This window comes from Kogia breviceps, chromosome 2 (genome assembly GCF_026419965.1).
Source record: "Kogia breviceps isolate mKogBre1 chromosome 2, mKogBre1 haplotype 1, whole genome shotgun sequence".
Classification (NCBI taxonomy): domain Eukaryota; kingdom Metazoa; phylum Chordata; class Mammalia; order Artiodactyla; family Physeteridae; genus Kogia; species Kogia breviceps.
Genome location: NC_081311.1, coordinates 4052573 through 4075251, shown reverse-complemented (window position 1 = coordinate 4075251; position 22679 = coordinate 4052573).

Sequence of the window (22679 nt, the reverse complement as noted above, 5' to 3'; positions counted from 1 at the left end):
AATGGTCCTGACTGCGAGTGTGCAAGCGTGTGTGTGTGTGTGTGTGTGTGTGTGTGAGCTAGAAAGATGTGCCAAGACTCCAGTGAGGTTTTCCACCAATGACTAAAGCCTTTCTTTGACTTTTCAGGCATATTGTCAAGTATTTAAAGAAAGACTGTGTTCCTTTCGTTGTTCTTTAGCCATTTTGCTTGGAGAGCAGGCCATTTCCTTTCCTCCGTCCTAGCCACCCAGTTAGGTACTGGGTGCTTGGGTTGGGGAAGAGACGCTTTCGTCCTCAGGTAAAGAGTGTGACGTCAGTGTGTTTTCCATGGGATGGAGTCACCGTCAGCTCTAAGCTCAGTGTGGAGACGAGGAAGGTGAAGTGCAAAGAGAACTTTGATTCACCATCAACCTTTGGATGTTTAGACGTGTGGCTGGTTCTTGGGCGTCTTGACTTGGTAAGGAAGAGCCCGACTGCTCCTGACGTCTGGAGCGAGCGTAATACACAAACCCTCCCTTGCTCGTGCACCTCAGGGGCGTCTCCTTACCTATGTCCTGCCCTGCTCCTCTAGCAAAAGCTGGGGAGCTTCCCCCGCACTGAGCACCGGGCCAGGTTTCCAGAGGCAGTCAACGAAGATGGGAAAACGTAGCACCAACCTCCCAGGCCTGTGCCTTTCCAAGTCCAAACTTGAACATATTATGTGGGCAATTATCCCCCAGACCTCTGTGCAGGACCCACCTGGGTGTGGGGATTTGACTGGCTTTCCCAGGCTGTTTTCACAGGAAAAGACCACTTGCATCGCTGGGTCCTGTTAATAGGTGTGTGATGATGGAAACTCCGCTGTATTGAATAAGGAAGGCAGTGAAGTTTTGTTTAGACTCAGGAGTTTGTCTTTTAGTATTTGCTGTACTATTAGCCGTTTTCCTGCTGGGGAGACCGCCTTGTTGTTGGGGTGTGTGTGTGCCTGTGTATGTGTAAGTGTGCGTGTGTGTAGTGAAGACTCCTAAAGTGGTAGTAAGATGTACACACGACTATACTTGAAATAGATAACCAGCAAGGACCTACTGTAGAGCGCAGGGAACTCTGCTCAATAGTCTGTAATAACCTCAGTGGGAAAAGAATTTGAAAAAGACTTGATACATGTACATGTATAACTGAATCACTTTGCTGTCCACCTGACACTAACATAACATTGTAAATCAACTATAGTCCAATGTAAAATAAGAAGTTAAAAAATTCATATAGAAAAATGAATGAATGAATACATAAATAACCATAATTTTAAAAAAAAGAAAGAAAATGCAGCCGTGCATTTGTAAAGAGGAGGTAGGGAAAGAAGCCCCCCTGGGCCCACAGCCGGCCTCGTTGCCCGCCTCTGCCTTGCACGTGTCCAACCCGTGCTGCCGTTCTCTGCCTGGTCCTGCACGTTCTCGTGTCCACGATGGCACACAGGTGGGGAAGGGGTCATGGTTAAGTTCCACCTTGTAGATGACAAACTAGAGCTTCAGAGGCAGGGTCAAGACCCAGGCCCAGGTCTCTCTACTTTTCACCAAGTTTCCTATTGGACAATATTGCAGCCTGTTCACCCCCAGCAAAAAGCCGGTTCACCTTGGGGGCTTCTCACTGGCTGCCACCCAGGCCGAAGCCAGCCTGGAGATGAGCTGCAGGACCCGTCTGGCTGTGGAGCCCCCTTCTTCCGCCCCAACCGGCCTCCCCCTGGGTGGGCAGCCGAGGTTCTGTGAGAGGTGCGGACCCTTCTCTGAGAAGGACGCAGCTGCAATAGTGACAACAGCTGCTTATTCACCGCGTACGAAGCGCTGCACACCACTGTCTCCTGTTATCCCGCCACCATCGCACAAGGTGTCTCCGCATTCACTCCCATTTGCTAGATCAGTAAACTGAGGCACTTGAGCAGGAGCCTTGCCTGAAGTGGCACAGCTGTGTACCACAGAGCTGGGACTGGAACGCCGGCGGATGGGCTCCGGACCCCACCTTCATCATTCGACAGGGCTGTCGCAGAAGGAGGGAGAGCAGGGTCCCAGCAATTACCTCCCAGGCTGCACTGTTTCAGATGCACTTTCATTTAATTTGGCATCTCCCCTCCTTTAAAAAACAGTGTGTTTCCAAAGCCATGGTTTGAGAACCATGAGAAAGCCTCTGCTCTCTGGAAGCCAAAATCCTTCAGCTGAGCAAATTGCCTGATGAGTAGTTCAGAGCCCTGAAAGGAGGGCCACGGGGCAGGTGGCCGGAGCTTAGACAGGGCCGGGGCACTGTTGTCACATGGCCGCTGTGATGTCACGCCAGCCCCCGAGCTCACCCTGGAAATGTGCCTTCCTGTCACAACCCCTGCCAGCCCCCTTCCTCCAGCCTGGCATTTCTTACAAAGCCAGAATCTAAGATGAAAAGGAAGACAACAGAGAAGTTGGAGACAGGCTTGCCTCTCACCCCCCTAAGCGTTTTCACAGAGGGGAGCTGGCAGGCCGTCTGGCGGACCAGCCCATGGTACACCCTGGACTTTCTGAGAATTTTTTTTTTTAAGGGAGGAAGGAGATAGCAGTGATGGGTACAAACTGCAGCTTGTTCTGACCTGTTCCTAAGGAAGGGGGACAGGTGGGGCTCCAGCATCATCTGACTGCCTGCACTTGTGCGCTTGAACTCAGGCGTTCCTCCCCTTGTCTGGGAGCTGAGGGCACGTGGCCCCTTTGTGCAACTGGCCACTTCGTCCCAGAATTCCATGCGAGCCTGCTGACCGGTTCAGGGGGAGCGGACAGCCCAGGTTCACATTTCTTGGTCCCAGACTCTCAGCAGAGTCTCCCCCGAGAAGCCAGGTCGCTGGTGAGCCGTCTGTGCTGCGTGTGTGGGGATTCACGTCCCCGGCGTGGAGGGTCAGTGCAGCGTGCAAAGGCCAGCATTAATCGACAAATTAAAGCCAATGCCAACCTGGGCAGGTGAGAGGAAGGCTCTGAGCTTGATCAAAAACATATTTCTGTTGCAGGTCTAAATAATGGGCTACAGGAGATACATCTGTAAATTATACAGGAAGCCTTCTTCAGCAACTGATTCACCCTGACAGTTTTACTGGAGTATATGAAAATGAGTATTAAAGATGTGATCTGTAGGCTTCCTTCCAGGAATTCCAATCTGGTTTCAATAAAATGGGGACACTGATTGGAAGTGAAGTTGCCTTCCGGTTTTGCCTTTGGCTATTACGTGCTCATTCGTGAAATGACTGAATTCCACAACTACTTTTAATATTCACCTTTTGAGTTCATCTCCAGCACTGGACACATTGGAATGATTAAAATAGCACTGGTTCCCCATGCTGGGTGCTTTCTAATTTAAAACAGCCCAGGTGCTGAAGACAAATGAGTCCTCCTGGAAAGTCCATTCTTTCTTTGCGTGAAGTTGCTTGGTGGGAACACCGAGGGTGGAATATTAATAGTAAAAAAAAAAAAAAAAAAATTACATAAAATAATGCTCCTTGAGTAGATGCCTGGGGGAAAAGATTAAAGTTTGGTGCAAGGCAGGATGTGTTCTTGGTTTGGGATTATTCTGGTTGCACTGGTCTCTGGGCTCTTTGCTTGCATCTTGTGTCTGTAACTGCAGCCACTGTGGGGCTCTGGGCTCTGCTTCCTTCCTCCCCAGGGAGCTCCTCCTCTAGGTCAGCCATCTGCTGCGAGCTGGCCTTGAGCTGGGCTTCCCCAGCAGCGGGTAAGATCGTGCCCAGGCAGCTGTAGCTCCCCAGCTCTCCCTTTTGCCCTCCAGGCCCTCAGGGCGCAGTCTAAAGAGGGCTCTCCAAGATTAAGAGCTCAGAATGCCACCCAAAAGAGGAAGGTTAATTGGTTGATTCTTCCAACACACCCTCCACAAAGGCCCCTCACCCCCTTGCTCTATAACCACTGGGCTAATGGGCCACAGGTGCTTTTTTCCATCTGACTTCGCTGAGATTTACTGCACAAGGTGCATGAGGCCTTCTCCTTCCATTTCTGCTCCAGAGTTCTCCCAGCTCTGGATGACAGGGAGAAAAAAATTGGGCAGGTGGGGCGGTCTCACCTTCCCTCCCCCAATGTTTTCTTTATCCAAAGCTATTATGGGATTTTCAGTGGGAGAAAATGGACCTAAACTCTTGGGACCCCGGGCACCGCTGGGAGGCACGAATTCATTTGGAAAAAAGGTTTTTGTGGGATTGAGAATGTCGCCTTTTTTATGTGCAAAATTCACACTCAATTTCCTCTGATCTTGTTGAAAATTATGAAAACAGTTTTCATGCATTTAATTTGGAAGGAAGTTTCGTTGTGTCTGCTGCTTTTCCTCTGAGGAAGACTCAGTGGCCTGTGTTTTGGTGTCAAACGTCGAAGGATGTGGACCGCACGTTGTTGAGTTCGTCTAAGAGAAATGCCATTTCTTGACATGACGGACAAGGCACGCTCGCCCCTGTGTTGGAATTAAAGACGTTTTCCTGGTCGTCAGCCGTCTGCTCTTGAGCCACAACCAAAAAGAAGTCACGTGAGTGGACAGTAGCAGTAATGTCTGACTTTGTAGGAAGTTACCTATGGTGGTGACCACCCAGCTAGGTGGAGACCGTGACTTCATTGACGACCCTGACCCTTCACATGCTCTTTAGAATTTCAGGCTCTCTGGTCACCATTCCTGATGTGAATTATGGTGGTGTGAGTGCAATACCGCAGCCACATGCAGCTCTTTAAATTTAAATGAATAAAAATGAAATGAAATGAAAAATCCAATTCCTCGGTCACACCAGACACATTTCAAGTGCTCAGTGGATGGCCAGTGACAGCCGCATTGAGAAGCTCAGATATAACCCATTTCCGTCTTTGCAGAAGGTTCTGTTGGAGTTGGAGTTTATCATGATCCTAAGAAAATCACGAGGAAGACGAGCTCTGCTTCCACGCCACATTTAATTGAAAACCTGCCGTGTGAGCGGGAACCTATGAGCTGTGGACAAACTTTGATGAAAGTGGAAATTTCCCACGTGGCACAAAAGAGTAAATCCGACCCAGAGTATTTGGAAGATGAACTTCGTTAACGACGGTTCTGCCAAAATCCGGGTGATGGATAGGAGCAGGGTGGAATTCTGAGCAGTTGCCATATCCCAGGTCCTCAAGAGCTCAAGTCACTGACGTTAATGTCACCGGAGAAATGCTTCTCATTTTCTGCAACATTATTTTTTATTTAGTAACTCTTAGATGTCTGGGCAACTGTCCCTCTGCAGGTTCTGAGCACCCCGGCGCCGAGGCAGGGAGACGCCCCCCCGAGCTCACCCCTGACAGCACTCCATCCTTGCTCTCAGCTGGAGAATGCTTTATTTCCAGTGGTCCAGCACTTTCAAGGCACGGGCTCCTGCTGAGAGATTCTATTTTACACACTGCAACGACACTGAGAGGCAACGCCAACCTCCCTGCTCTTTCTTCAAAGGCCAACAAGCGTGATGAGGTTTGTTATAAGCCAGATCCGGTGTCCAAATTGGCCCTGGGCAATGCCTTTCTCTGTGGCTCAAGCAACTGGGGACCTGTCTTCTCTGGTCACCTGCCTGGAGCAGGTTACACTGTCAGTACACGTCCAGCACAGCTGAGCCAAGTGACTGGGAAAGCAATAGGAGTGTGGGTGCCGTTTCCTGGGAGGTGCCAACCTAGTGGTCCGTGGTGCTGTCTAGGACAGCGGAGTTCTGAGGAGGCCGAGTCTTGAAGGGAGGGTGGAAGCAATCAGGGAAGCCCCGAGTTGAGCCTTGACCATCCATTATTTTGTCAGCTGATAGCGAGCACTTGTCATATTCCCGAAATTGTCCTGGGAACCTCCTTATGCTTTTTCTTCCAACTGTTGCAAGAAACCTTGGCTTTAGTACTGCCATCTCCAACTGCAGATGAGGACACTGACGCTGCAGGTTAAATAACTAGTCCCAGGTCAAGTCGCTCAAGACCTGCTAAACTCAGCCCCGAAGCCAAGTCTCCTTGACGCCAAAGCCAAGTTCCATGCAGTGGTGGCATGCCATCCCCAGTGATGGGTATGGCTGCCTGGAGAATCCCGAGAGGACTGGGTTTGCCCAGACCTGGGATGAGTGAGGGACGTCATCCAAGGAATGAGCTTTTGGGGCCGCAGGTTAGCAGTAGGATTCCGCTGAGCGTTCTCTGGAAATGGACCAGCCCTGGTCCCGCTCTGGTTCATAAAGAGGGGCTGCTTCTCCCTGGGTTGAAGAGCCTGTCTTCATAGCCAAAGCCCGTGAGACAGCCTCTGTGACCCTCCCATCCAATCCCCTTGACCGAAGGGCTGCCTGAGACCAGCCAGAGCACACGTGTCTGGAATCACACCAGAGCTAGAAATAAAACCTAGGTTTCCTGTCCTTACTCCTCCCAAGAGCCCACGGAGGCCCAGCCCCAGGACCAAGACACTGAGCTTCTCTTTGTCTGCAGTCAGCACCTCGGGTTTTGCTGGGGTTTCCCTGGGAGCCGTTACCTTCCAGCCCAGACATGCCAGACCCTTCAGGTGGACTTTTCACTGTAGAGCGGAAGTCTGAGTGCCTGCCTCACCCTGGAGGAGGCACTCAGGGGAGAGGGAATGGTGGGAACCAGGTAGGGTTACACCTGCAAGTGTGAGGGGTAGGGCCTTTGGCCCATAGCGCTCCAGAATCTGGTGAGATTTCAGTGCCCCGAGCCCCGGGTCACCCAATGGCAAGCCCTGCACATGCTTGGGGGGGGGGGGCTCTGCTTTTACCCTCAGGAAAACACACAGACAAAGCCCCTGGGGGCAGCATGGGTGAGCTTGGTCTGTGCTTTCCCTGTAGCTGCATTTGAACTTCAGGTGGAGAGAAGGAACATCCTAGTCTGCTGAGGCCTCTGGGGTTCTTAATCCAGCCCTAGTGATTGGAGAATATTGAAAGCAAACTGCTGTTGACAATCTATAGACATTGTGGTTATAAAGCCAAAGTTGCTTGTACTTCCTCCCAGTAAATTTGCTAGAGACTTTACTGCCGCCCCCCCAAATCAGGGCAGACCCACAAATATGCGTCCACGTGACCAGACCTTGTACTCCTCTTATCACAGCCTGATGACCCTCCCTTGTCATCGTTAAGCTGTCTGCTTCCTCTGTTGGGCCGTCAGTGTTGTCAGGCCTGGGTCTGGCTTGCTCTCCTCTCTGCCGTCGGTGCCTGGATGGAGCCCTGTGCACGGGAGCGCCCGTGGGGCGAGGGCACTGTGTGAATCTCGGCCCCCGGCCCCGTGTGTCCTGGGCTCGTCTGACCTGCTCCTCACGCGGCTCTCAGGTTGGACGAGGGTCCCACAGCCGCCCCCGGGGACCCAGGTCCCCAGCCGGCCCTTTCTCTCCTTGCGTAAACCTTACAGACGTCATGGGCAAGCCTGCAGGCGTCCTAACAGCCCACCCACTGCAGCATCTCCAAGGCTCTGAAAGGCACCCGGGCGCCCAAAGTGCAGTCACTCCGGGTCACTCTGCTGGAGGATGTGGTCACAGAGGCCCCCAGTTACTTCGAAAGAGCCTCCTCTTTTCCCTCCAAATCACTCTGGCGCTTCTTCGAAGAGCCAGTGCAGGACGAGAGCAAGAAACGCTAGACGTGGCTGCCACCTGCCTCCATGCAGGAGCCCCCGTCCTCCCAGCTGCTCGGCTCTCCGGATGCTGGGGATGGGTTTCGGGGGGTGACGGTATCTTCTCCCAAATCTTCATCCACAGTAAACACTGCTAACTACCAACCCATAAAACAGATCAGCTGGGTTTATTACTTTTAACCATCTTTCCAATTGTGCTATAAAATAAAGGCAGATGCCATTTTAAGATCTTATTATTGTCAAGGGTCAGCTTCTCCAGCAGCACCTGCTTAGCAGCCGTCTGCTTGTTTATGGCCCCCCTTTTTTTTATAGGTGACAGTTTAAGGTGGCTCTTCTCTGGTTACAAAGAGTTCTTCCTAATGGCGCAGAAGTGGCACGCGCTGTAGGGGGGCTCCGGCTCCCTCCCGACGCGGAGGAGGCCGGGCCACAGCTTCACCTGGGTTTTCGGGTGACCGCCTCAGCACACACGTCAGACTTTGCCAAATGCTCTGCCATTAATTTATGATTTAAAGTAATTAACTCTTGCTGATTAAAGTAATTATTTCAAGTGCATTGCACTCGGGCCCAAATGATGAGCTCAGCCCCTCTCCAGTTTGAGCGAGGAGCATGCCAAGTGCTTAAAAGCTGCACCGGGGATGGGAGAGCGGCTTCTGCCCGGCTCACGGGTCTGCCACGTTTATGACTGACTTGTACTAACTGCTCGTTTTAATGCCGGGTTCTGGCAGAACGTTGACACAGCGTGAAACCTTCATCCAGTAAACAAGACAAGCTTCAGCCTGGTGACACCGATGACAGTGGAAGCTGTTTAAATGAATCTGGCCTCCAGCCTTCCAGAGGTATCATGTTTTTCTCGCTCTCTCGCTCACCCAGATTGGCCCTTAAGCAGCATACATCTTCATCTGGCCTCAGCCGAGGGTGAGGGATGCAGGCAACCTCGGGAACCTGGCCCCGTGCCCCGAAAAGCGGCCGCAGCCCGGCACTGACCGCATCCCCCCATGGCCCTCAGGGCCCGGACGGGGCGGGGCTGTCCCGCCGCTGTGCAGGAGGCGCCTGCCCGCTCGGTCTGGGGACGCTCCTAGGAGGTGATGGAGAGACACGGGGAACGAGCTCTGAGGGCGGGGGGGCTTGCCCGCTGTTTCGCATCAAGCACGTTCCCTCCCTCGCCATGGCATCGCCTGCCGGTGAGGCAGGGAATCCACTGCTTGGTGCCTTCCTGGCAGGGGCACTGCTGCAGGCAGGAGCAGGGGCGCCCCGACCTGGAGTCTCAGGGCTGGAAACCCCTCCCAAGCCCCAACCTTCCTCCCATTTCACGGCAGGAGGCGGGAGCCAAAGCCCACCATCCCTGCACAGAGCAGGCGGGGGATTTGGGTGCTGGGCTGTCCGTCGAAACACGAGGGTCTGGGCCCCCGGGCAGGCCCAGGAGTCCCTCCCTCTGGGAAAATCCCGCCCACACAGTCATCACAACAGTTCCCATTTCCCGTGCGTCTGCTGTGCGCCGGGCACGGAGCCCGCGTGGCAGAGCTGGTCCACGGGACGTGTCAGCGATGTGAGGAGGCGTGTCACGTGACCCGTCTTTCAGCTCAGGCACCTGGGACTCCGAGCGGTGAGAGCCACGCCCAGGGTCCCTCAGCCAGGGGAACCGTGGTTCAGAGCCAGGCCCCTCCAAAGGTCCAGGTCTCTGCTTAATCTCCTTTCACCCATTCAAAAATATGCTAGGAGCTGCGGTGGCCTCTTTGAGACGGACCCCAGCCCCGGCCCCGGCAAGCCACCACGCTGGCTTCTGAGACGCGTCATAGGTCCCTGGGGCACGGGAGCCCTCTCCCCCGGGAGAGCCGAGGGGAAGGGCCAACCACCAGATGCCTTGACTTTAGGAAAGACGGACATTTGGGGGGCTCAGTTCATGCGCCTACTCTGCTACTCGGGGGGGGGACAGTTTGGGGGATTCACTTGCATTTTTATCTTTTCTCTTAGTAATTATCCTAACACCCTGGGCTCTCGGTGAAACCACAAGGAAATCTAATTTCGCATGTAATTAAGTGCCTGACGGGCAGCGATCCCCAGCAAACGATATTTCAGCTTAATGCTGTTGAACAAACATCACGGACAAACGACGATGCCAGAACAATCATCTGTGCGTTGGCACCCTTGCCGCCACACGACGGCGGGGGTCATAAATAACCCACTTCTCTTTCGGGGTGAATTAAGTGCTCTTAAAAGGTTTGAGTGAAAGACCATGAAAGGGAAACATTCCTCTTTCATCCAGGAGTCGGGGCCACGCCAGGCTGGCTGGGCAGATGCTCTGTCCTGCTTGGCAGGAGCCGGCAAGGGCGTCACTCTCTCAGTGCCCTCGCGAGCATTGGCGTGCAGGCGCCAAATGGCAGAGTCTGGAACGGGAGCAGCCAGGAGCGGGCCCGGCGGATGGGGCTGCTGCGGGGGAGGCCTGGGAAGGAGGTTCCACTGCCCTGGCTGTGCAGCGAGCAGACGCAGGTGCTGTCTCCGGCCCGAAGGGGATTCTCAGAGCCCAGAGGATGGCTGGAACTGACGACCTGGCACCCAGTTAAATGAAGAAGCTAAAAGTAAACCCAGAAGCATTTGGAGGAGGACAGCAAGAGGAGGGGCAGCCGTGCTGTGGGGTGGCTGCTGCCGCCGACACGGCTGGAAGGTTGTCAGCTGAACGTCCGGAGAAGCCAACACCCAGCAGAGCCAAGGAAACAGTCTGGTCGGTGCACTAGTGCAGTTCAGAGCCATAATTTTCCCCTTTCGCTTGTTTGATGGTTATATCGATAGATACAAAGAACGAACACAGCAATCGAAGAAGATGTGGTTCACAGCCCGATTTGGTCTGCCTTCTCAGGCTATTCCTCTTGTCCTGGTTTTCTGGAAAACTCCAGGTTTCGAAGCTGCACGGGCCCAGGTTCAAATCCCAGCCGGGCCGCTTATCTGTGGAGTGACCTTGAGCCAGTCACTTACTTCTCCAAGCCTCAATTCCCTCCACTGCAAAAGGCGCATTAAAAAAACAAAAAACAAAAAACTGATGCGAGCTTTGGAAACGTGGTGTTGTGAGCTCACGTGCGGCAAACGGCAGCTGCTGCTAAGGGTGTGGCTTTGCTGCGATTATCGTTGTTCCTACAAATCCCAGGGGTACCCTGGGTGCCCGAGCTGCAGTGGCTGAGCTCTGGACCTGACTCAGTGCAGCACCTGCCTAAAAGGGGCCTGGGAACAGGAAAAAGTGGTGCAAAACGAAGCAACGGGACCCAAATCCACCAGGTGCTGCCGAGGGGGCTGAAGAAGTGGGTCAGCGTGCCGCAGGGAGGCCCGGGGCCACACAGCAAGACACGCACGTGTTCTGCTTACTTTTTACAACACTGCATTCCTTACTGATCATAAAGATCCATTCAGTCAGCACACATGTAGGGCATCTGCTCTGGGCCAGTCCCCGGCATGGGTGCTGGATTCACAGCGACCAGACCACAGCAAACAGGCAGAGACATGCCCTCTCTGAGTGGGCATTTGGAAAACAGAAAAAGAACACACGGGAAAATAAAGGTATGTATTATCCTAGCACCCAGAGGCAGTCCCGATTCAGGTAAATTCAGTCAATTTATCTGGACTCAGAGAGTCATCTCCTGCTGGCTTCCCTGAACCTTAAGGACCAGGAAAACACACATATTGTAATCGTCAAAAGCACCATACCTGGTAGGTGCATCTTATCCCATTAGGTGTAGCACAATAAACTGACCCTACAGTAGTGGGTGTAGTGGACCGAATAATGGCCCCCAAAGACACCTTCTTAATTTCTGGGACCCGTGCATTACCTTACACAGCAAAGAGTTCGTAGATGTGACTCAATTAACGATCTCCAGAAGGGGAGATCATCCTGGATTATCCGGTGGGCCCTAAATGCCATCACAAGTGTCCGTATAAGAGGGAGGCAGAGACAGATTTGACGGGCACAGAGGAGGAGGAGGCCACGTGAGGGCAGAGGCAGAGACGGGAGGGATGTGGCCACAAGCCAAGGAACGACGGCCGCCACCAGAAGCGGGAAGGGGCAAGGAGCAGAGCTCGCCTCCAGCCTCCCAGAAAGCAAGGCCTTGCCGACACTTTGACTTGAGCCCACTGAAACCGAATTCAGACTTGTGCCCTCCACTGGGAGAGGCTGCATTTCGGATGTGTTAAGCCAGCACAGCCACAGGAAACGAGTACAGTAGGTGAATGTATCTATTAGTCTGCTCTCCGCGGAGGTGCAGAATGGGACATTTACTAAGTTGGCGACATGAGAGGCAAATGAATGAATGACTCAATGCACTGTGGTTAAGTTAGAAATAAGGAAGCCTCCGTTTTTATTTTAATTCACACGATACAAAAAGTCACCCTTGGCAGTTATATTGCAGAGCCTCAGTATATTTATTTATTTTACAACAGGTGAACTTGAGCAATCAGGTGAACATCCTCTCGGCCCCTCCTCACGACCGACTCCAGGCCAGTCTGAGCTGGAACGAAGGAAGTCAGCGGTGGTTCAGGCTCTTCACTGGCGTGGCCAGCTAATGAGGGTCCATCCGCTTCCAGCGCTTGCCGGGTGGGGGGCAGAGCTGCGGGATGTGCGTCCTCCAGCCACGCCTCCCCACACCTGCCCGTAAACAAGCTCCTCCCGCGCACCATGGAGACAAGTCTACTTGCCGTTGCTCACTGGAAGATGGAAGATGCTGACCTGAACTTCCAACGGGGAGATCTGGGCATCTTTTATGTGGACATGACTTTGTTCAGAATATTCTTTTCCGGATCAAGGAGAAGAGTCTGTGCAGGAGTTCCTGGGAGCACCTTTGCAAGAATGACCTGACCGCACTGTCCCAGCTCGCATGGTGAGGGTCAGTGACTGGTGGACAGTCCACTCCGTCTTTGGGCTTCACGTCAAGTCCTGGTTGGCTATGCTGCGTCATTTTCCTTAAAGAGTACTTTTGGTTTGGGGTATATGCCATGCTTCTCTGGGGCTCGCCACCCCATTTCTGAACTCGCCCCAGGGTGGAGGCGGGAAAACACATCTCAGGACCCGCCCTCCACCAGGCGGACAGAGCTGCACAGCAGCAAAAGGCATAAGGATTAGAGTTGGACTGTCCGAGTTTAGATCTGGGCTCTGCTGTCTTCTCCCTCTACGTGACCTTGGAAACTTGGAGCCTTCCTGCATCCAAGTCCCTGAAGGCAAAATGGGGTTTTAAAAAGGATCACCAGCCCCACAGGTGCGCGGCCTAATTGGATGCCCCCAGCACACCCAGGCAAGGCCGATACTTGGAGCCTGACACCAGGTAATATGTGTTATAACTGTGACTGCTTGCCCAGCGCCGGGTCCCCTATGACCCCTACCCATCACCTAAAGGCCACGCAAGGGCAGGCCCTGAGAACCAGCGGGGTGTGGGCGGGGGATTCCTCTTCTTCGGGGGCTGTTGCCTCCCGTGGACCAGCCTGACAGCCTTGTTCTCTCTGGCTGGGGCCTGCGGGTGGCAAAAGCCATTAGGATCAATTTGTTGTCCGCAGGCAGGCCTGCTCCCCCTAAACTGTATCAATGAGCTTGTCAACCCAAGGCCTAACCGCCTTTGTTCTTTTCATCTGTTCTCCCCTCGGAGGCCTCTCCGAGCCCCCGGCCCCCTCCGAGGGACTGCGACAGGCTGCCGTACACCTGTTTGGCTGGAGGCTGGGCCCGGGGGTCCGGGCGTGGTGGGGAGACAGCAGGAGCTGCCCGGGCCGCCTGGCTCCCTGGTCTGGTCTGCACCAGGATGTCAGATGACAGTGGTCATGGCTGCAGCTGGTACGGCAGCTCGAGCCAGGGCCAGGGTGCGTGGCCGCATGCCTGGATGCCCTTGGCTCTCCCCCGGGGCACACAACTCACCTCCACGCGGCTGCGGCTGCGGGAGGCCAGCTTGGCCGGCTGCGTCAAGGGCCTGCAGCGGGAAGCGGGCGTCTTGGAGCCACATCACCCCACAGGGGCACCTCCTGGGAATCCAGGGTGGAGAGGGATGCCTGCGTGTGCCTGGGGAGGGCCACCCCCCCCCCCTCCAGAGCTGCCCAGGCCGGAATAAGCCGCAACTGCCAAAGCACCCGGGATCAGACCCGGGTTCTGACTGCTCTCAGGACCAGGCTGACTGGCTCACAGACAGGGAGGGAGAGGCAGTGTTTTGAGTAGTTGGGTAGCAGGTGTTCGGGCAGCAGCCTGGCCTCAGTGAGCTCAGGCACCATAACCAAGTGCCATGGCCTGGGGGGCCTCACCAGCAGACTTGTATCTCTCACCCTTCTGGAGGCTGGAAGTCCAAGGTCAAGGAGCTGCCAAAGCAGGTGTCACTCTGAGGCCCCTTCTCTTGGCCTATAGTGGCCACACTTCTCCACATCCTTACCTGGGGGGTTTGGGGGCGGGGGTGGAGAGAGAGCGCTAGTGTCTCTTACGAGGGCACCAATCCTATCATATAATGGCCCCACCCTCATGACCTCATCTAACCCTAATCACCTCCCAAAGGTCCCACCTTCAAATACCAACATCTTGAGGGTTAGGGCTTCAACAGATGAATGTGGAGGGCAGGGCACAGGCCCCTAGAACGGGTCTGTGGTCCAAGAGGGAAGTGAGGGTTTCCCAAGCTGCCTCCACTTTGGAAGACACACAAGGGAGTCGAATTTTGTTCTGCATTTAAGAGAGAGTGGAAGAGCTTCCAGGTGGAAAAGGCAACTTTCTACTGCTTTTTAGTAACTCTGTTTAAGCAAACATGGCGCCAGCAGTCTTGGGAAACGAAGGAAGGACGTGGGGTTCACTGGATGAGAACCCGTCACAGGGGGCCTGTCCAAAGTCGCAGTGCACGGCAAAGCGCAGGTGCGGGACCCGTAGGCCCGGGAAGAAGTTAAACGTCCAACTCCCGTGCGTCCCAGAGGCAAGTCTGGCAGGCGGAACGTTGGGGATATTTCCGGGGCACTTTCCGGTAACAGAGGGCCGTCTGTCCCTGGCGGCTGCCAGGTGGCAGTTACCACGTCCAGGTGGGGGCCCTGAGGCTCAGAGGAGGGAGGAGAGTTGTCCTGACCTCCCAGCAGGAAGGCTCGGTCTTGTGTCCTCTCCGCAGGAGCCTACCTTTGGCCTTGGTGACTCCTGAGTCCAAATCCCGTGCTCTCTGCTCCAGCAGCTGGGCCGGCTGTCACGGTCCACTCGGGCTGCAGTCACAAATACCACAGACCGGGGGCTGCAGCAACCTGTATTTCTCACAGCTGGGGAGGTTGCAAAGCCCAGATCCGGGTGAGGGCCCCTTCCTGGCTGGAGACGTCGTCTTTGGGCTGCGTACCCACCTGCCAAGCACAGGGAGAGGAAGCAGCTCTCGTGCTCTTCTCATAACGTCACTCATCCCAGCCTGATGGCTCCTGCTCCATAACCTCATCACCTCCCAGAGGTCTCACCTCCACTTACCGTTACATTAGGGCTTTGATTTCAATACGTGAGTTCGGGGCGGGGGCCAAAGATATACGGTCCGTATATACCAGACTTTAAAAAGTATCATATGTTTACGAAGCCGGAAGCAGAGCCTGTCTCTGAGCACGGCTGGGGGGTCCTGCCCTGAGACCACGAGCCTGGGCTGGGCTGATGCCCAGAGTCCTGGTGGAAGGGGCCCGGGTGGGGCTCGGTCCCACCCTCCATGAGTGCCCCCGAGGCACCAGAGATGGCTGGCCAGTGGCAGGGCCCTGAGCTCAAGCCGGCCTGCTAGGGAGTTGACTGGGACCAGTGTGATGCCTGGGATGGAAAGAGGGTGACGAGCAGGGATACTGTCCAGAGTTCCTCTCCGCCTCCCTAGCTCAGGGCATCATTTCTCATCACAGACTTTGTCCCTCCCCCTGTGTCCCTCCTGCTCCCAACTTCCCCTGATGCCCTGTGGCTGGAGGAGCTTCTGCAGAGCCTGCTCAGGACCACACGGGGGCGGGGGGTGCGGGGGATGCTGGTACTCTCAGGAGGTGGGGGCGGGCAGGGTGGCCTCCCCCGAGGAAATCCTCCTCTGCTCCATATTTATGCCCGTATTCCAGATCGTAGACTCCTCCATCAAGGGGGCTGGCCGGCCTACCCCCTGGAGGCTGGCACAAGGACACCCCATCAAATGGTCGGCTCTCAGGCCGGGCGATTAAGCGAAATTAAGGCACCTTCTGGGTCCAGCAAGGCAGCCTGTGCTCACAGTCTAAAGAGCTTCCTAAGAAGCAGGCCCTTCCAGCATCTTCCAGGTGAGCCAGCACCTGAGGACAGCCTCAGACCCTTGCAGCCTCCACGTACGTGGCAAGAAATCTCAACAGCCGGAGGTGGTGACCTCCCAGAGTTCTCTCTGAAAGGGAATTTGTGTCCTGAAGTCCGTCTCGCTCCTGATTTCTGGAGCCTCTGGTCCCCTTGGAGTAGTGGCCAGCCCCTTACCACGGGCGGCTTCAGGGTCCCTGGAGGGCAGGCTGGGCGGGAGGGCAGGGGCTGGTCTTCTCCCCTTTCCCCTCCCCACTGGACCTGGACCCTATGCCAACTCAGGCTGCCCAGACCACCTCTGCAGACGTCCGGCCCCTGAACCCTGTGCAGGTCCCTGGATCCCCCCCAAGCACTGTGTGCCAGCCTCAGGCAGCTGCAGGGCCCGGAGCCTCTGAGGGTCCACCTGGAGGGCAGGTGGTGAGAGCCAGGTGCCTGCTGCAAGTGGGTGGGGCTGCTCTGAAGGGCCGTGCCTGTCTCTGCGGCCTTGGCTGCCGGCCTATCGGATCAAGGACAGGATGGGGGGTTGACGTGGAGGAAAGAGATGGGCAACTGGCTTCCCAGCCACTGGGTCCTCTGTGTGATCCCACGGGTGACCTGAACGTGCACCCCACCCCACCCCCCACACATGTGACCCTCCACTCTGTGTTCCTGGACAACGTTCCCTTTCTTGGTCCTAGAGGAGGTAGAGTGCCAAGCACCCCATGTCACTTTCCTGTAGCTGCCATGGCAAAACTATCACAAACTGCGTGGCTAGAAACAACAGAGGTTTATTCTCTGACGACCCTAGAGGCCGGAAGTCTGAAATTAAGGCATTGGGAGGGCTGCGAGGTGACTTGGGAGGCTCCGGGCATCCTTCCTTGCCTCCTCCGGGTCCTGGTGGCTCCAGGTGAGCCTTGCTGTCCTTGGCTGGTAGGTGTATCACTCCAGTCTCTGTCTCTGCCCTCGGATTGAAGGCTCCTTCTGCGTTTGTGTCTCTGGGTCCCAGTTTCCCTCTTCCTATAAGGACGCTGGTCATTGGATTTAGGACCCACCTTAACCTTAAGGTGGGACCTTATCTGAACTCGATTACATCTGCAAAGACCCTATATCCAAATAAGGTCACGTATACATGAATTTGGCGGGGGGGGGGCACTGGTCAAGCCAGCACAGATTCTGATGGCGCTATGTCTCCTGGGGCTCCTCAGCTTGGTCGTGGTGACTCGTGGCGTGATTGAACCCAGCTCTCCAAGACCTGAGAAGTTCAGGTGACACCCAACCTCGTGATGGTCCTCCCATCCTGGTTGAACCCTTTCCAGCTCCCCAGGCTGTGAGACCTGGAAAAATCAAGGCCAGGCTTCTGGTGGAGAAGCAGACAACAGGGAGGCTGGGAGATGCCAACGAGCTTGGGACGGCCAAGGGGAGAGAGAGAGACTCTTGTTCCGAAGACTCCGGGGAGGATGTGTCCATTGCCTTGGCCCCAAAGCCAAAACATTGAATATGGTCCTCAAAGCACAAAGCGCCCGTGAGCATTATCTCACCTGACATTGTTTCTGTTCAGGTGCCTTAACTTGAACTTGAAAGGCACCCTTCCTCCTCTTTGGTCATGTTCCCCGTGGAGGTGTCGGCTACGTCACTCTTGGCTTGAGGATGATGGTTAGAATTAGAAGCTCTTTGTCCTGAAAGCGGCCACTCACCCTTCCTGCTGGACCAAACCTCGCTCAGTGTGTCCCACCCCCCAGAGCTGTGCCTGGAAGTAACGCCCCCCACCTAGCAGGCAGGTGACCAGGGGAGCTCAAGCCAGGAGCCCCAGGGCGCTCCCTGGGTCAGCCTCTCTCAGCCGTGAGCTGGGTCTTTGAGACATGATGCTCCAGCAAGGCTCGGGGGCTTCAAGAGCGGGTCCCAGTGGCTTGGGGCCTTCGCTGGGGGGAGTGGGGGCTGGCCCCGTGCCAGTGGGAGTCGGGTGGTACAGGTTATCTGGAGGGCAGACCCAGGCCAGGACACCTGGTCAATCGGGCAACTGCTCTTTGCCCCAGTGTCCTTACCTGTTCAGCCTCCGACAGGTGTGCCAGGTCACACCTAGACAGAGCTACACAAGAGCTTCAGAATGATAGAAAGTTCAGTGGACGGCCGGTGTGAGGCTCACGCACCCAGAGGGGCTGCAACGTGATAGAGCACCTTCCCGGGGAAAAACACCCAAGATGTGCGCTGGGCACAGCGGATGTCACTGCCGGTGGGACCCAGAGGCAACACGTGTGCGAGGACTGCCTTTTAGCAGGTGCTGTTCACGCAAGGGCAGTGTGGGGTTGCCGGCCCCGTCCCTCTGGCTTCAGCGGGACTGAGGCAGGGGGAGGGCCAGGATGCCCGGCCCGTGTCCTCTGCGGGCTCAGAGGCGGGATGCCGGGGACAAGCCTGTCAAGGGCACGGCAGCAAGTGACTTCGGAAGCCCTGACATTTACACAATTTAGGCCTGCTCTGTTGATTTCAGGGCCTCTCTGTAAAGGATGCAGGGCCCTTGGTGGCTGGATCTGTTAATGCCTCGTGCTTTTTGTGTTTCCATGTGCCACTTCCAATGACTGTCAATGTTGACCTAAGTGAGAAACATCCAAACGTGTTTATAGAGGAGACCATGGGACCTCTCGCCACACGACTTTTGTTCTGTGGAGAAAAAGGAAGAAAGATAACATCAGGACTGGTTGTTTTTGTAAGCTGGGGCCTCTTTAACATGGCTTGCTGTGCCTGTGGCTGTCGTCTCACTGAGAGCCTCTTCAGGTTTCCCTCTTGGAAAATATCGAAGGAAAGGCCTTCAGACCGATGATTAAGTGGGAGCTGTTGGCATCTGCGCATGGAATTGATGGTTTTAACTTGAACATTTAATCATTGGTTGAAGAAATACTAGTGCTTTCTCCGAGCTGACACCTTGTCACAGGCTGGAGAGAGAGGGTTCTGCCCTTGTGGAGCTTAACATCTGCCGATAAAGCCGCTGAGCAAACAAGGACCCATGTCGTGAGTCGCGTGAAGAGGGACACGCCACGCGGGGTGATGAGAGCACAGAACCCAGGCTGCGGGGGGTGGTGAAGGAGGCCCGTGAGGAGGGGGGGTACTTTAAGGGGCAGTGGGAGTTGACCACGCAAAGAAAGGGACGGGCAGGTTCTGCGGTGAGGGGGTGGGGACATCGTAAAGAACCCAAAGAAGGTCAGGCACCTGATTGATTCTTCCACATACTCCAGACATCACACTCCGCACAAAACGCGGAATAAAATGGTAGATGGAGGAAGATCGTGTCACACCAGAAGGTGGACAGGACACAGGCAGTGAGGAATTCAAACATGGAAATCAGGTATTTGGATGAGTGAAAAATCAACATTCTCCGGCAGAGGAGGTCTTGAAGTTGCCCCGAGACAGGGCATTGCCTGCGACGTCAGGAGAAGCCACTGCTTTCCACCTGTTTTGTGGCCTTGGTTTGTGTCTCCGGGACATTAAGTCAGCTGCTAAGCTGGGGAGATGTGTCTTCAGGGACCCACAGATTCCATCTCTCTGTAGTGGGGTTCTCTGGTCCCATCAGACTAACAGTCACACATCAGGAAGATTTTATCAGCTGCCATTTTGTTTCTAGATGCCTTACCAAGCTACTAGCTGAAATGGATGGGGCTTGGTGTATGACACCTCTTTCTCAGTTGTCTGGAGCAAGTGACACAAAGAATTTGGGCCCGTCAGACAGAGGGGTTGAAATCGAGACTGTTGAGTAAGTGACAACGCAGTGTCAGAGGGGGTCAGTGAATCAGTCGTCATTGGGCTCCACTCTGTGTCAGGCTCCGCTCGTTACCACGGGAGAGTCCAAGGTGCATCGGGCAAGGGTTTAAACTTGCGCCTGAAGGATGGAGATACCTGGGTAGCCTTCCAGCAAGGACGGCAGCCTGAGCAAAGGCCTGGAGGCAGGGGAGCCAGGAGGTAAGAGCCTGACTAAGAAGACAAACAGCTTCAGGGCCAGAACGGAAGATCACAGAGATGCAAAGGGAAGGGAAGGCCATGTTCCAGAAGTGCGGAAAGTAAGATGAGCAGCCGCAGCATTGGAGCCGGCACAGGGAGGCTCCCTGCGGGCTCCCGGGAGCACGTCTGCCGTGGTCTGAATGCTTGTGTCCCCCTAAATTCCTACATGAAATCCTAACTCCCAAGGTGATGGAATTGTAGGTGGGACTTTGGGGAGGTGCTTAGGTCCCTGAGGGTGGAGCCCCCATGAACGGGCTTAGCTGCTTGTCTCTCTGTGGCTGGGACAATGGCGTTCTCTGAACAAGAAGGAAGGGCCCAGCTTCACACCCAGCCTGGAACCCAAACTCACTGCAGGGCCCACCTCTGGAGAGAGCAGAGATTTGCCTCTTCTGCAAGCCAAGTGCCAGCTGTTGCTCCAGCTGCCATCGGAGCAAACCTACCGGGGACCAGCCTGAGTGTGAAGAGGCCACAGGCTGGAGGAGAGGGAAGGGCTCCACCGCCTGAAGGACCAGCATGGAAGCGCTCCCTCGTGCTGGAGGCCACTGAGGAAGCCGCCCTGAGAAGGCCACCGCTCGTCTGGGACGTACCTCCCTCCGCCTTTGCTACGTGAAGAGCAGGAGCGCTGGGGCAGATTGAAGAAGTCGGGTTCGGCTCTGAAGTTCAAGGGAGGAGGATTCCTGACTTCACGGCGGTCACATCAGCCCTGCAGGTTTCCAGCCAGGGAAGCAGCTCCCGGACGCGTTTTCGGTTGGTGGAAGCCTCTTCCCGAATGTGGGTTCGGACCTGATACTTCTCCCTCTGTGATTCTTTACTTCTGGAAAGTCCTGGCCTGTGGCTGGGAGGTGTTGCAGCGTTGCTCTTGTGCTTCTGTTATCCTTGCCCCTGAGCCATGATGGCTCCCTCTCTGCTGCCTCTTGTGTATCTAAACGCTTCCTCTGTTTGTATTGACAGACAGAACTCTTCCTGCGCCCCTGACTTCATTAGGGCCCTCAAAGCCTGCCAAGTGCTGTGTCAGTAAGTAAATCTTCCCCGCTAGCCTGCACATTTATCATACAGTTGCCTTTGTAAATAGACAGTGACTGGCAAAGTCTAAAGTAACTCTCCGATTGAAAACCGGAAGATGAAATTCAGATACGTGAAGCCTTCATGCCTGATCACGTGAAAGACTCCTTATAGGATAGGGGCGGCGCCGGGCGGGGCAGAGCTGCTGCTCCTGGAGGTGAGGCCGTGTCCGGCTCCATCCGGACACCCACGTGCAGGCCTCTCTGCTCCTCTCGGCCTGTCTGTTCCGTGTGTCCTTCTGGAGTGAGCTGGGCCTCCTGTCTCCTTGAAACCTATTTTTTTTTTTTTTTTGTAGCACTTAACATTAGCTGACATATATTTGTTTATTTACTTTTTGTCGGTCCCCCCGCTTGCCCGTCATGGTTTGCTCAGGCTGCCGTAGCAAAATACCCCAGCCTGGGTGGTTTAAACAACAGAAATGAATCTTCTCACAGCTCTGGGGGCTGAGTTCAAGACCAAGGTTGCAGCAAGATTCAGTTTCTGGTAAAGAGCTCTTCTCCTGGCTTATAGGTGGGCTGCCTTGTGGCCAGGTCGTCCCATGGTGGAGAGAGATTCCTGTATTGCTTCTTTATTGATAAGGACACCATTTCTATAGCCTCCACCCATATGACCTCATGCAACCATAATCACTTCCTTAAAGGCCCCCTTTCCAGTAGAGTCACATGCGGGGTTAGGCCTTCTACACACGGATTTGAGGGGGATACAATTCAGTCCATAGTAACCTCCGGTAAAACACAGACTCCTCGGGGGAAGGACTGTGTCCGTTTTGTCCATTCTTGTATTTCCATCGCTTAGAACATGTTCAGGTATATTATAGGTGCCCCACAGATATACATTAACTGAATGAACGCATAAAAAGTAAATTTGACTTGCAGAACAATCCTGTATCCTCCCAAGAGCCGTGCCAGGCAGTGGTGTCAAAGTGTGGATGGGCATCTCATCCTACAACTATAGCACTGGAGGGTTTGGGTGACCCTGATGCCAGGGCGTTCCCGCCCACCTGCCAGCCGAGTACGAGCTTCCTGTCACCCACGAAGGCTGGGGGTGAGATGTGCTGAGAGACCCACCCGTTCCTTCCCGTCGACTTTGGGTTATAGCGCCGTCGTCGTCTACCTCTTGGCGCACGGGGCTTCACCACTTGTGTTTGCTTTCATGTCTTTGATCCTATTTAATCTTTACAACAGCCCCTGAGGTCAGCCTCTTGATCAGCCCTGGGTAACAGGGACGCAGGAGAGGTCTGGCGGAGGGTGCTGAGTTGGAGGTAATCCAGGGGAGGGGCAGAGCCACGGTGCAGACTCAGTCCTTCTGATGAGGCTCCCGGGCTGGGCGGCTGTTACAGAGGATGTCCCGGGCTGGGAGACGGGTGACAGGGGGAGCTGTGGGCGCATTCCTCCCGCCTAGAGGTCCCTCCACCTCTCCATCCCAGGCCCCTGTGGCTCTTCTCTCCTGCAGGGGGTAAAATGAGCCCAAACGCCAAGCTGCTCGGGCCAGTGTGGATTAGCTGTGCCTGCCAGCCCACCGGCATCTTTGCCTGTCCTGGGCCATCAGGGAAGGAGCAGTACCCTCCAGCACAGTCCCAAGGACCCGGCTGGGTGCTTCGCGTCCTGGGCCAGGACTTCTAGAGGCAAAATTAAGAAGCGATGAAACATGAATGGAGAGAGATTGGATATAGCCGCAGCAGGCTCCTTGGGGAATATTTTGGAGTCAGCAGCCTCCCCAGAGCCCCCAAATGCAGGGAACTGTCAGCGCTCTCTGCCAGAAGGAACCAAAGGGAGGGCCCAGCCTAGCTCCTGAGGCCCGGCACCTGGGGTCTTCAGGAACCCCAGGCCTGGCCGTACTATTGGCCTGGGCCTGGCTG